Source organism: Bombina bombina, chromosome 2, assembly GCF_027579735.1.
Source record: "Bombina bombina isolate aBomBom1 chromosome 2, aBomBom1.pri, whole genome shotgun sequence".
NCBI lineage: Eukaryota > Metazoa > Chordata > Amphibia > Anura > Bombinatoridae > Bombina > Bombina bombina.
In genome coordinates this window covers 603,738,115-603,752,798 of record NC_069500.1, presented here as the reverse complement: position 1 = coordinate 603,752,798, position 14,684 = coordinate 603,738,115, and the positions used below count along the sequence as shown (strand labels likewise).

General features: G+C 38.9%; 1 protein-coding gene across 1 annotated transcript in view; it reads left to right on the top strand.

Moving 5' to 3' along the window:
* The window catches only part of LOC128647196 (tight junction protein ZO-2), a 196,944-nt gene that overhangs the window by 146,011 nt on the left and 36,249 nt on the right, over window positions 1–14,684 (top strand). The window lies entirely within an intron of this gene.

The following is a 14,684-nucleotide window of genomic DNA, read 5'->3' as shown; positions in this document are numbered from 1 at the left end:
AGAACTTACCTGATAAATTCATTTCTTTCATATTAGCAAGAGTCCATGAGACCCACCCTTTTTTGTGGTGATTATGATTTTTTTGTATAAAGCACAATTATTCCAATTCCTTATTTTGATGCTTTCGCTCCTTTTTTATCACCCCACTTCTTGGCTATTCGTTAAACTGAATTGTGGGTGTAGTGAGGGGTGTATTTGTAGGCATTTTTAGGTTTGGGAAACTTTGCCCCTCTTGGTAGGAATGTATATCCCATACGTCACTAGCTCATGGACTCTTGCTAATATGAAAGAAATGAATTTATCAGGTAAGTTCTTACATAAATTATGTTTTTTGTCTAGCGGAAGAGCATTCAGAATCCCTTCTCAGTCTTCTTCGATCACATAGATGGAAGATAACCTTGGAAAAGAGTTCAAAGGTGAATTTCCTGGGAACTATAATATACTCCATATCCATGAGAATATTCTTCACAGATCAGCGACGTTGCAAGCTAACTTCTGCATGTCTTGCGCTCCAGGCCTCCTCAAGACCCTCAGTGGCTCAGTGTATGGAGGTAGTCAGACTCATGGTGTCCTGCATGAACATCATTCCTTTTGCATACTGAGACAATGGAACGGTGACCATTCAGATCTGTTTCAACCGATTGTGCTGGACAGCCTGTCGAGAGACTCGTACTCCTGGTGGCTCTTTCCAGATCGTCTGTCCCAAGGCACATGCTTTTTGAGACCATCCTGGGAGATTGTGACTATGAACGCAAGCCTTTCCAGCTGGGGAGCCATTTGCGGTGCCAAGAAGGCACAAAGTCTGTGGACTCTGGTGGAGTCCTCCCTTCCGATCAATATTTTGGAACTCTGGGCAATCTTCAATGCTTTGAAGGCTTTGGCCCCTTCTAGGTTCATCCCAGTTGATCAGATTCCAATCAGACAATATAACCTTAGTTGCCTATATTGACCATCAAGGGGGAACGAGCAGTTCCTTAGCAATGAGAGAAGTATCTGATACTAGAGTGAGCGGAGACTCACATATGTATGCTGTCAGCAATCCACATTCCATGTGTGGACATCTGGGAAGCGGACTTTCTCAGCAGGCAATCCTTTCACCCAGGGGAATGGTCTCTTCACCCCGAGGTGATTGCAGAGATATGCAGCGAGTGGGGGACGCCGGAGATAGATCTCAAAAATCCAAAATAACTGTTCAGCACTCAGTGGAGTCAATCCGTGCACGCTGCTAGGGTCTATACCAAAACCCCAATATATAGCAAAAAAGTCCAAACTGCAGCAGCACTCTATAAAAGGTTTATTCAAGCCACAAAGTTACGTTTCGGACAGGTGTCCTTAATCATGTATCAGGAGATAGATCTCATGGCATCCCGCCTCAATACTAAGCTACCCAGGTAGGGGTCGAGGGATTCTCAGGTGGAATTGATAGATGCCCTATCGGTACCATGGAGGTTTAGTCTCATATCTTTTTCCTCCATTACCGCTTCTCCCTTGTGTGGTGGCTCGCACCAAGCAGGAGCAAGCATCTGTGATTCTGATTGCTCCGTTGTGACAGCAAAGAACGTAACTTGCGGATCTCCTCAGTGGAGGTTACCTTGTCACAGAGATCTGCTGATACAGGGTTCCTTCGTTCATCAAAATCTAGATTCTCTGAGGCTGACTGCGTGGAGATTGAACCCTTAGTCTTAGCCAAAAGTGGGTTCTCTGAGAGTGTTATCGACACGCTGTTTCAAGCTCGTAAGCCAGTTACTCGTCGTATCTACCATAAAGTGTGGAGGACTTGTACTGGTGTGAAGAGCGTGGCTTTTCCTGGCATAAGGTTAAGGTTGCCAGAATTTTCACAAGAAAGCCAGATTTTTCAAGAAGCCAGATTACTCAAGAATTATTGTAAAAGTTTTAGGCTTAAAGATATCTGGAGATTGCAGAATCCTGATATAAGGTGTTTTACATGTTTATCAAAAAGTCACAAAACAATGTCCAGAATTGATGCTTTTCTAGTGTCCGAAAACTTGCTGGGAGTAGAGATGCTAACGGATATTAAAGAGGTTATTTTATCTGATGATGCCATTATTACCCGTAACCTTCAATTTAGGTTAACAAAAAGAGATCCCTCAAAGTTTTTTTTTCCCCCACTTACCTTTGTTCTAATGTCCAATTTAGAGAGTGGCTAAAAAGAAAATGGACTGATTTTTGTTTTTTTAATAGAGAATATGAAAGTAAATATGAAATATTTTGGGAATCTTTTAAAGCTGTTATTAGAGGGGAAATTAAAGCTTATTTGGTAAAAAAAAAAAAACGAGAAATGCAACAAAAGGATCTACAACTAGCAGGCCAGGTACGTAACTGTTATAACGCATATTTAAGTGAAACATCAAGAGATTTATGGGGAAAATATATGGCAGCAAAACAGGGGAGAGAAATCTTCCTTATGCAGAAAGTAAGGCAGGAAGAACTCAGAACAAGAGCTTTTTTTTTTTACAGACATAGTGGAAGAGCAGGGAAATTTTTGGCAAATTTAGCGAAACTTAAGAAAAAAAGAAAATGTAAAGATGCAATCAAAGTGGGACATGAGAAATCGGTTAATATTAATGTAATAAGTAAGCATATATTTGATTATTTCCAAAAAATATATACAGAAGATAGTGTTAGTCAGGAAGTAAAAGATTGATTCTGGGAAAAGATCAGACTACCTAAAATAGACAAAAGTCCTGGAAGATCTAAATAGTCCTATATCACAGGAAGAAATAAAGAAAGCAATAATAACATTGGCACTTAATAAAGCGCTGGGCCCTGACCAGATTCCAATAGAACTATATAAATTAATAGGTGAAGAAATAACTCCAACACTAGAAGGACTCTTTAATAATTTATATATTAAAAATAAGATGCAGTCTAAATATTTTACAGCATCATTAATCTCGTTAATATTAAAAAAAGATAAGGATCCGGAGGAGATAAGCTCATACAGACCAATCTCGTTGTTAAATAACGACTACAAAATATTTACGAGTGTCATTGCACAAAGACTAAAGAAAGTAATGGGACCATTAATACACAAGGACCAAGTGGGCTTTATGCCGAACAGAAGCTCGACTACCAATCTGAAGAAAGTACAACTAATGATAGATTATTATTGGAATCAAACTAAAAAAGGAAGCGGCAGGGAAAAAGCAGATATGGCGATCACATCAATAGACGCGGAAAAAGCTTTCAATATGATCACATTATCACTTTATTAAGTGCCAATGCCAATGGTACAGCTGATCTATAAAGAACCGCAGGCTAGTGTTATAATTAATGGTAACAATACACCTAATTTCTTATTACAGAGGGGAACTAGGCAAGGGTGTCCATTGTCCCCTTATTTATTTAATCTAGTTATTGAACCACTTGCCATTTATTTGAGAAAATAAATTGAGAGTATTTGGCTAGGGAAAAGGAGAATCACCCTGCTTTTATATGCAGATGTCCTATTGGTTTTTATAAAGGATACTAAGAGAAATATCCCTTTTTTAATACAGGCTTTGGAAAATTTCAGTATGTTTTCAGGGTATAAAGTAAATATTAATAAATCTGAGATTTTTTTTATCTAAAAAAAGAAACAACTCCCCTTTTAAAGAAGCAAATGATAAACTCAAATATTTAGGTATTGTTTTACCCAAATAAATAGTATGTGCTAAACTATCCCCAAATATGGACAAAAATCTTTAAAGATCTAGCAAACTGGGCTAAATTTCCGTTATCCTTGACTGGTAAAATTAATTTAATTAAAATGGTGATATTCCCTAAGCTTTTGTACCTTTTACAGAATTTACCTATCTTTATCAAACGTAGGGATCTCATAATGTTTAAACAAAAGTGCGTGGAATTTCTATGGGGGGGGGGACGCAAGATCCTTGCGTTACAAAATATGACTCTGTTAAGAAAGGAAGGAGGTATGGCCTTCCGAGACGTGGAAATTTATAACCTAGTATGTATGGGGAAATTTGCACTAGAATGGTTAACAGAGACATATTACTACGGGGTAACAGGATTGGAAGAACAGATAGTTAACCCATACTCTCTTAGGGCCCTACTACATTGTAAAGAGAATATTCCAGAAAAAGTTAAGTAGTTAAGTACTATCCAAAATGTGATACTGGCTTGGTATAAACTAGCAACATTTTTACAAATCAATCCTAGGTGGTCAAAGTATTTGACAATAGCCGGGAATCCCAATTTTGTACCTGCAATAAACTCAAAAATATTTCATAAGTGGAAACTGAAGGGATTGATATTTGTAGAACAATTAAGAGATAAAGAGATTAAATGCTGTAAATCCTTTCAGGAGATAAAGAGTGAGTTTGGAATCCCAAACAAGAAATGTTTTGCTTATTAATTACAAATAGAAATAAATAATGAAATGAAATAATTAAGGATAAGTCAGAAGATAGTGCGTGGGACAGACTGAAATCAGCGTTAAACATCTATAAACAAGGAAATTATTCCATCTGTTTTTTATAAAACAATTAAAAAAAATTCAAGGGTCAGTAAGAATAGGAATTAATAGCAGCAAAATGGCTATATCCAGTAGAAAGAATACAAAAAAGTTTTTTGATTTAGTTGATAAAGCAACATTATCTATTTTGTGGAGAGAAACCCACACCAAAATGATTAACAAAGTATACATTACTCCAGCTTTGAAGGCTAAATAGGATAAATCAATGGATAATAAATGTGCTAAATATAGTCTACTACTAGCGGATATAGTTCATTGTTTATGGAGTTGTCCAAAAATTTGGATAAATAAAATCAATGAGGGGATCAATCTAGAAATAGAAGACATTTTCTTCTTGTTTCAAGCCCCTAGAATACATGTTAACCCCAAATTTGTGAATACGGTATTGTTAATAGGGAGGTCCTTAATTCTGAAGCATTGGAAGTCTAAAAAGAGCCCTAATATGTCAGAGTGCATTAATAAAATTAAAGGACAACTGATAGTAGAACAATATGATACGGCTATTAAGTCAGAATCACAGATAAAGATTTTTTTCAGTAAATGGAAAAAATGCATTCAGTCTTTCCCCTAGGAAGAACAATTACTTTTAATTTACCCCTTTAGAGACTCAGAAGTGTTGAGGAGTGCAAACGCAAGAAATTAATTCCCAAGTCTTGTGGAAAATAATTAGTTTTACCTAGGTTAGAGTCTGGTGCAATAGGGGAGAGGGGAGAAGGAGTTCTTTTCCCTTTTTTTTTTTTTTTGTAATTGTATGTCTTTGTTTTAACATTTAAAAAAAGCAAAAAAAATTACCAACATATGTATATGCTTTGTATGAAAATGTAACGCCATAATACTGTAAACTTTATTTTGTTTGATTAAAGTTGTTTTTTTAAAAAAAAAAAAAAAAAGGTTGCCAGAATTTTCGCTTTTCACCAGGATGGACTGGAGAGGGGCCTATCTGCTAGTTCCCTGAAGGGACCGATATCAGCCCTGTCTGTATTACTGCACAAAAGATTGGCTGAGCTTCCGGATGTGCAGTCCTTTAAGGCTCTGGCTAGGATCAGACCCTTGTTTAGATCTGGGGCTCTGCCTTGGAGCCTCAATCTTGTTCTTAGTGTTTTATGGCAGGCTCCGTTTGAGCCTATGCATACTGTTGACATTAAATTATAAAATACATATCTTGGAAGGTTCTTTCTTTTTAAAGACATGAGTCCATGGATTTCATCCTTAATTGTGGGATATAGCCTCCTGGTCAGCAGGAGGAGGCAAAGAGCACCACAGCAGAGCTGTTAAATAGCTCCCCCCTTCCCTCCCACTCCAGTCATTCTCTTTGCCTGCGTTAGTGATAGGAAGAGGTAAAGTGAGGTGTTAGCATAGATTCTTCAATCAAGAGTTTTTTATTTTTAAAGCAGTGCCAGAGAGTGCTGCTTTGTTCTAGGGTGTAGCCTTGGTCCATATCAGTCTCTGTAATAGAGCCTTGGTGGCTTTAGAGCAATGGGAACATGTGTGACATAATTCTCACTGCGCCTCCCATTTCTTTCATGTAATTAGCAAGAGTCCATGAGCTAGTGACGTATGGGATATACATTCCTACCAGGAGGGGCAAAGTTTCCCAAACCTCAAAATGCCTATAAATACACCCCTCACCACACCCACAATTCAGTTTTACAAACTTTGCCTTAGATGGAGGTGGTGAAGTAAGTTTGTGCTAGATTCTACGTTGATATGCGCTCCGCAGCAAGTTCGAGCCCGGTTTTCCTCTCAGCGTGCAGTGAATGTCAGAGGGATGTGAGGAGAGTATTGCCTATTTGAATGCAGTGATCTCCTTCTACGGGGTCTATTTCATAGGTTCTCTGTTATCGGTCGTAGAGATTCATCTCTTACCTCCCTTTTCAGATCGACGATATACTCTTATATATACCATTACCTCTGCTGATTCTCGTTTCAGTACTGGTTTGGCTTTCTACAATCATGTAGATGAGTGTCCTGGGGTAAGTAAATCTTATTTTCTGTGACACTCTAAGCTATGGTTGGGCACTTTGTTTATAAAGTTCTAAATATATGTATTCAAACATTTATTTGCCTTGACTCAGAATGTTCAACTTTCCTTATTTTTCAGACAGTCAGTTTCATATTTGGGATTATGCATTTAAATTATTCATTTTTTCTTACCTTCAAAAATTTGACTATTTTTTCCCTGTGGGCTGTTAGGCTCGCGGGGGCTGAAAATGCTTCATTTTATTGCGTCATTCTTGGCGCAGACTTTTTTGGCGCAAAAATTCTTTTCCGTTTCCGGCGTCATACGTGTCGCCGGAAGTTGCGTCATTTTTTGACGTTATTTTGCGCCAAAAATGTCGGTGTTCCGGATGTGGCGTCATTTTTGGCGCCAAAAGCATTTAGGCGCCAAATAATGTGGGCGTCTTATTTGGCGCTAAAAAATATGGGCGTCGCTTTTGTCTCCACATTATTTAAGTCTCATTTTTCATTGCTTCTAGTTGCTAGAAGCTTGTTCTTTGGCATTTTTTCCCATTCCTGAAACTGTCATTTAAGGAATTTGATCAATTTTGCTTTATATATATGTTGTTTTTTCTCTTACATATTGCAAGATGTCTCACGTTGCATCTGAGTCAGAAGATACTACAGGAAAATTGCTGTCTAGTGCTGGATCTACCAAAGCTAAGTGTATCTGCTGTAAACTTTTGGTAGCTATTCCTCCGGCTGTTGTTTGTATTAATTGTCATGACAAACTTGTTAATGCAGATAATATTTCCTTTAGTAAAGTACCATTGTCTGTTGCAGTTCCTTCAACATCTAAGGTGCAGAATGTTCCTGATAACATAAGAGATTTTGTTTCTGAATCCATCAAGAAGGCTATGTCTGTTATTTCTCCTTCTAGTAAACGTAAAAAATCTTTTAAAACTTCTCTCCCTACAGATGAATTTTTAAATGAACATCATCATTCTGATTCTGATGACTCTTCTGGTTCAGAGGATTCTGTTTCAGAGATTGATGCTGATAAATCTTCATATTTATTTAAAATGGAATTTATTCGTTCTTTACTTAAAGAAGTATTAATTGCTTTAGAAATAGAGGATTCTGGTCCTCTTGATACTAATTCTAAACGTTTAGATAAGGTATTTAAATCTCCTGTGGTTATTCCAGAAGTTTTTCCTGTTCCTAATGCTATTTCTGCAGTAATTTCCAAAGAATGGGATAAATTGGGTAATTCATTTACTCCTTCTAAACGTTTTAAGCAATTATATCCTGTACCGTCTGACAGGTTAGAATTTTGGGACAAAATCCCTAAAGTTGATGGGGCTATTTCTACCCTTGCTAAACGTACTACCATTCCTACGTCAGATGGTACTTCGTTTAAAGATCCTTTAGATAGGAAAATTGAATCCTTTCTAAGAAAAGCTTATCTGTGTTCAGGTAATCTTCTTAGACCTGCTATATCATTGGCTGATGTTGCTGCAGCTTCAACTTTTTGGTTGGAAACTTTAGCGCAACAAGTAACAAATCATGATTCTCATGATATTATTATTCTTCTTCAGCATGCTAATAATTTTATCTGTGATGCCATTTTTGATATTATCAGAGTTGATGTCAGGTTTATGTCTCTAGCTATTTTAGCTAGAAGAGCTTTATGGCTTAAGACTTGGAATGCTGATATGGCTTCTAAATCAACTCTACTTTCCATTTCTTTCCAGGGTAACAAATTATTTGGTTCTCAGTTGGATTCTATTATCTCAACTGTTACTGGTGGGAAAGGAACTTTTTTACCACAGGATAAAAAATCTAAAGGTAAAAACAGGGCTAATAATCGTTTTCGTTCCTTTCGTTTCAACAAAGAACAAAAGCCTGATCCTTCATCCTCAGGAGTAGTTTCAGTTTGGAAACCATCTCCAGTCTGGAATAAATCCAAGCCTGCTAGAAAGGCAAAGCCTGCTTCTAAGTCCACATGAAGGTGCGGCCCTCATTCCAGCTCAGCTGGTAGGGGGCAGGTTACGTTTTTTCAAAGGAATTTGGATCAATTCTGTTCACAATCTTTGGATTCAGAACATTGTTTCAGAAGGGTACAGAATTGGTTTCAAGATGAGACCTCCTGCAAAGAGATTTTTTCTTTCCCGTGTCCCAGTAAATCCAGTGAAAGCTCAAGCATTTCTGAATTGTGTTTCAGATCTAGAGTTGGCTGGAGTAATTATGCCAGTTCCAGTTCCGGAACAGGGGATGGGGTTTTATTCAAATCTCTTCATTGTACCAAAGAAGGAGAATTCCTTCAGACCAGTTCTGGATCTAAAAATATTGAATCGTTATGTAAGGATACCAACGTTCAAGATGGTAACTGTAAGGACTATCTTGCCTTTTGTTCAGCAAGGGAATTATATGTCCACAATAGATTTACAGGATGCATATCTGCATATTCCGATTCATCCAGATCATTATCAGTTCCTGAGATTCTCTTTTCTGGACAAGCATTACCAGTTTGTGGCTCTACCGTTTGGCCTAGCTACAGCTCCAAGAATTTTTTCAAAGGTTCTCGGTGCCCTTCTGTCTGTAATCAGAGAACAGGGTATTGTGGTATTTCCTTATTTGGACGATATCTTGGTACTTGCTCAGTCTTTACATTTAGCAGAATCTCATACGAATCGACTTGTGTTGTTTCTTCAAGATCATGGTTGGAGGATCAATTTACCAAAAAGTTCTTTGATTCCTCAGACAAGGGTAACCTTTCTGGGTTTCCAGATAGATTCAGTGTCCATGACTCTGTCTTTAACAGACAAGAGACGTCTAAAATTGATTGCAGCTTGTCGAAACCTTCAGTCACAATCATTCCCTTCGGTAGCCTTATGCATGGAAATTGTAGGTCTTATGACTGCTGCATCGGACGCGATCCCCTTTGCTCGTTTTCACATGCGACCTCTTCAGCTCTGTATGTTGAATCAATGGTGCAAGGATTACACAAAGATATCTCAATTAATATCTTTAAAACCGATTGTTCGACACTCTCTAACGTGGTGGACAGATCACCATCGTTTAATTCAGGGGGCTTCTTTTGTGCTGCCGACCTGGACTGTAATTTCAACAGATGCAAGTCTCACAGGTTGGGGAGCTGTGTGGGGATCTCTGACGGCACAAGGAGTTTGGGAATCTCAGGAGGTGAGATTACCGATCAATATTTTGGAACTCCGTGCAATTTTCAGAGCTCTTCAGTTTTGGCCTCTTCTGAAGAGAGAATCGTTCATTTGTTTTCAGACAGACAATGTCACATCTGTGGCATACATCAATCATCAAGGAGGGACTCACAGTCCTCTGGCTATGAAAGAAGTATCTCGAATTTTGGTTTGGGCGGAATCCAGCTCCTGTCTAATCTCTGCGGTTCATATCCCAGGTATAGACAATTGGGAAGCGGATTATCTCAGTCGCCAAACGTTGCATCCGGGCGAATGGTCTCTTCACCCAGAGGTATTTCTTCAGATTGTTCAAATGTGGGAACTTCCAGAAATAGATCTGATGGCGTCTCATCTAAACAAGAAACTTCCCAGGTATCTGTCCAGATCCCGGGATCCTCAGGCGGAGGCAGTGGATGCATTATCACTTCCTTGGAAGTATCATCCTGCCTATATCTTTCCGCCTCTAGTTCTTCTTCCAAGAGTAATCTCCAAGATTCTGAAGGAATGCTCGTTTGTTCTGCTGGTAGCTCCGGCATGGCCTCACAGGTTTTGGTATGCGGATCTTGTCCGGATGGCCTCTTGCCAACCGTGGACTCTTCCGTTAAGACCAGACCTTCTGTCTCAAGGTCCTTTTTTCCATCAGGATCTGAAATCCTTAAATTTAAAGGTATGGAGATTGAACGCTTGATTCTTGGTCAAAGAGGTTTCTCTGACTCTGTGATTAATACTATGTTACAGGCTCGTAAATCTGTATCTAGAGAGATATATTCTAGAGTCTGGAAGACTTATATTTCTTGGTGTCTTTCTCATCATTTTTCTTGGCATTCTTTTAGAATACCGAGAATATTACAGTTTCTTCAGGATGGTTTAGATAAGGGTTTGTCCGTAAGTTCCTTGAAAGGACAAATCTCTGCTCTTTCTGTTCTTTTTCACAGAAAGATTGCTATTCTTCCTGATATTCATTGTTTTGTACAAGCTTTGGTTCGTTTAAAGCCTGTCATTAAGTCAATTTCTCCTCCTTGGAGTTTGAATTTGGTTCTGGGGGCTCTTCAAGCTCCTCCATTTGAACCTATGCATTCATTAGACATTAAATTACTTTCTTGGAAAGTTTTGTTCCTTTTGGCCATCTCTTCTGCCAGAAGAGTTTCTGAATTATCTGCTCTTTCTTGTGAGTCTCCTTTTCTGATTTTTCATCACTTCTTTTGAATTTTTACCTAAAGTTGTGAATTCCAACAACATTAGTAGAGAAATTGTGGTTCCTTCATTATGTCCTAATCCTAAGAATTCTAAGGAGAAATCGTTGCATTCTTTGGATGTTGTTAGAGCTTTGAAATATTATGTTGAAGCTACTAAGTCTTTCCGAAAGACTTCTAGTCTATTTGTTATCTTTTCCGGTTCTAGAAAAGGCCAGAAAGCTTCTGCCATTTCTTTGGCATCTTGGTTGAAATCTTTAATTCATCTTGCCTATGTTGAGTCGGGTAAAACTCCACCTCAAAGGATTACAGCTCATTCTACTAGGTCAGTTTCTACTTCCTGGGCGTTTAGGAATGAAGCTTCGGTTGATCAGATTTGCAAAGCAGCAACTTGGTCCTCTTTGCATACTTTTACTAAATTCTACCATTTTGATGTATTTTCTTCTTCTGAAGCAGTTTTTGGTAGAAAAGTACTTCAGGCAGCGGTTTCAGTTTGAATCTTCTGCTTATGTTTTTCATTAAACTTTATTTTGGGTGTGGATTATTTTCAGCAGGAATTGACTGTCTTTATTTTATCCCTCCCTCTCTAGTGACTCTTGTGTGGAAAGATCCACATCTTGGGTAATCATTATCCCATACGTCACTAGCTCATGGACTCTTGCTAATTACATGAAAGAAAACATAATTTATGTAAGAACTTACCTGATAAATTCATTTCTTTCATATTAGCAAGAGTCCATGAGGCCCGCCCTTTTTTTGTGGTGGTTATGATTTTGTATAAAGCACAATTATTCCAATTCCTTATTTTATACGCTTTCGCACTTTTTTATCACCCCACTTCTTGGCTATTCGTTAAACTGAATTGTGGGTGTGGTGAGGGGTGTATTTATAGGCATTTTGAGGTTTGGGAAACTTTGCCCCTCCTGGTAGGAATGTATATCCCATACGTCACTAGCTCATGGACTCTTGCTAATATGAAAGAAATGAATTTATCAGGTAAGTTCTTACATAAATTATGTTATTTGTGCTGCCCTATATCTTTCAGCCTGAGGTTCTCACTGACTCAGCATTTGTTTCTTTCTCAGGCCAATGTGAGGGAGAGGACCTCTCAAGCTTGGGACCTGCCTTGCTGCCAGGCAGTGTTTAAGGTAAGTTCTACCTTTTTACTTTTGGGATCTAAGGAGTCTCAGTATTTTTGTCATCAGAAAAGGCACTATGGAGCATAAGGGGTTAATGGGAAAACCTCCTTATGTTGGGACGATTTTTCAGACTTTCAGGCTGAAAGTTTTATTTTGGGCAGTGACAGGGCACTGGGGCTGGAGTTATGTTGTGTTTTTTTACTTTTATGGAGGGCTCCGGTGGTTTCACTGTATTTTTCCCCAGAGAGAGAGACATTGAGCATTGGGTACGCCCACGATGGGAGGGACTTCCTGGGTTTGCGCGCCTCTTCACTGAGCGGGGTTTTTAAGGAAAGTTTAGTGTGTCACTCAGCTGGGCTGATTGTTGTCGGTGTTGGAGCGGCATGTTGTATTCTTCTATGCACTCATAGCATGGATGTGAGGAAGTTTGTGTGAGACGGATAAGTCCAGTTCAGAGTTTGAAACAGATTGTTACAATATCCGGTGTCAATTTACATGGTAGGAGCACCACAGCAGGCTGTTGCGGTGCAGAGGTGCATTTATCGTTTTTTTTTTTTTTATGTCTTTTTGTATTACCAGACAAATTTGACATTTTACTAAAAAATAGTAAAACCGTTTGCATTTAAAGAGACAGTAAAAAAAAATTGTAAATTTATTTTAATATTTGTCATTTTTTCTGTGAAATATTTAACAATTTGTGATGAAAGATGGACCAAGAGGGTGTGCAGTATGTTACATGTGCTTTGTGTCTGGATGCAAATGTAGAACCACCAATCCCCTTCTGTCCTTCATGTATTGAAAGGACTGTAAGTTTTAGGGATAAGATTTTTACTCTCAGGCAGATGTTGTCCAAGAGTCTACTGATGATGGTCAATTTATGCCTGAACTTTCTCCCCTAACGTCCCAAAAATTAACACCCCCACCAGCAGTGTCCTGCGCTTCTGCTCTAGCACCTGCTGGCGTTACTTTAAAAGACATAGCTGCGGTTATATCTTCCACAATTTCTGATGCGTTGTCTGCTTTTCCTATGTTTCAAGGCAAGCGCAAGAGGAAAGACAACCATGTTATCAGTGGGGTTTCTGATGCCATGGTGGCAGTCTCAGATGTACCCTCCCAGGGAACTGAGATGGAGGGTATAGAGATTCTATCTGACGGCGAAATTTCAGATTCAGAGAGTTCTTTACCTTTGACTGATTCAGAGGTTGTCTCTTTCCGATTTAAACTAGAACACCTCCGTCTGTTACTCAGGGAGGTGTTGATCACCTTAGACGACTGTGATTCCACAGTAGTAGTCGTTCCTGAGAAGACGAATAAATTGTATAGATATTTCGAAGTTCCTACTTTCTCAGATGTTTTTCCAGTTCCTAAGCGAGCTTTGGAGATTGTTTCTAAGGAATGGGAGAGACCAGGTATTCCCTTCTCTTCATCTCCTATTTTCAGAAAGATGTTTCCTATAGCTGACGCTGTCAAGGAAGTTTGGCAATCGGTTCCTAAGGTAGAAGGGGCTATCTCTTCTTTAGCCAAGCAAGCTACTATTCCTATTGAGGATAGCTGTGCCTTTAAAGACCCCATGGACAAGAAGTTAAAAAAGATTTATGTTCACCAGGGTCTGCTGTTGCAGCCGGCTGCGTGCATTGCTACTGTCACTAGTGCGGCAGCTTATTGGTTTAATGCTCTTTCTGAGTCTCTTAAGTCTGAGACTTCTTTGGAGGAGATCCAAGATAGGATTAAATCTTTGAAGTTAGCCAATTCTTTTATTACGGATGCTTCTTTGCAAATTACTAAATTAGCAGCTAAAAGTTCAGGGTTTTCTATTCTAGCCCACAGGGCTTTATAGTTAAAACCTTGGTCTGCGGATGTGTCATCCAAGTCTAAGCTTCTAGCTATTCCTTATAAAGGAAAGACTTTGTTTGGACCTGGCCTGAAAGAAATTATCTCTGACATCACGGGAGGTAAGGGTCATCTCCTTCCTCAGGATAAGAGAAATAAACAAAAAGGGCGACAAAGTAATTTTCGCTCTTTTCGTAATTTCAAGGGAAATTCTTTCTCTTCCTCCTCTAAACAAGAAGGAAACTATTCGCAATCTAAGCCTACTTGGAGACTCAACCAGCCTTGGAACAAGGGTAAACAGTCCAAGAAGCCTGCTGCTGATTCCAAAACAGCATGAAAGGCATGCCCCCGATCCGGGACCGGATCTGGTGGGGGGCAAACTTTCTTTCTTCGTTCAGGCTTGGGTGCGAGACGTTCAGGATCCCTGGGCTATAGAAATAGTGTCCCAGGGATACAAATTGGAGTTCCAAAAATTTTCCACCTCGAGGAAGATTTCTTCTTTTAAGATTATCTGCAAACCAGATAAAAAAGAGACATTCTTACATTGTGTAAGAGACCTCTCCTCCCTGGGAGTGATTACTCCCATTCCTGTACAGGAACAAGGGCAGGGTTTTATTCAAATCTGTTTGTAGTTCCCAAGAAGGAGGGAACTTTCAGACCTATTTTAGACCTCAAGAATCTAAACAAGTTTCTCAGAGTTCCATCTTTCAAGATGGAAACTATCCGTACCATTCTTCTGTTCATCCAGGAAGGTCAATTTATGACGACAGTGGACTTAAAGGATGCATATCTACATGTTTCTATCCACAGAGACCATCACAAGTTCCTAAGGTTTACCTTTCTGGACAGACATTTTCAGTTTGTGGCTCTT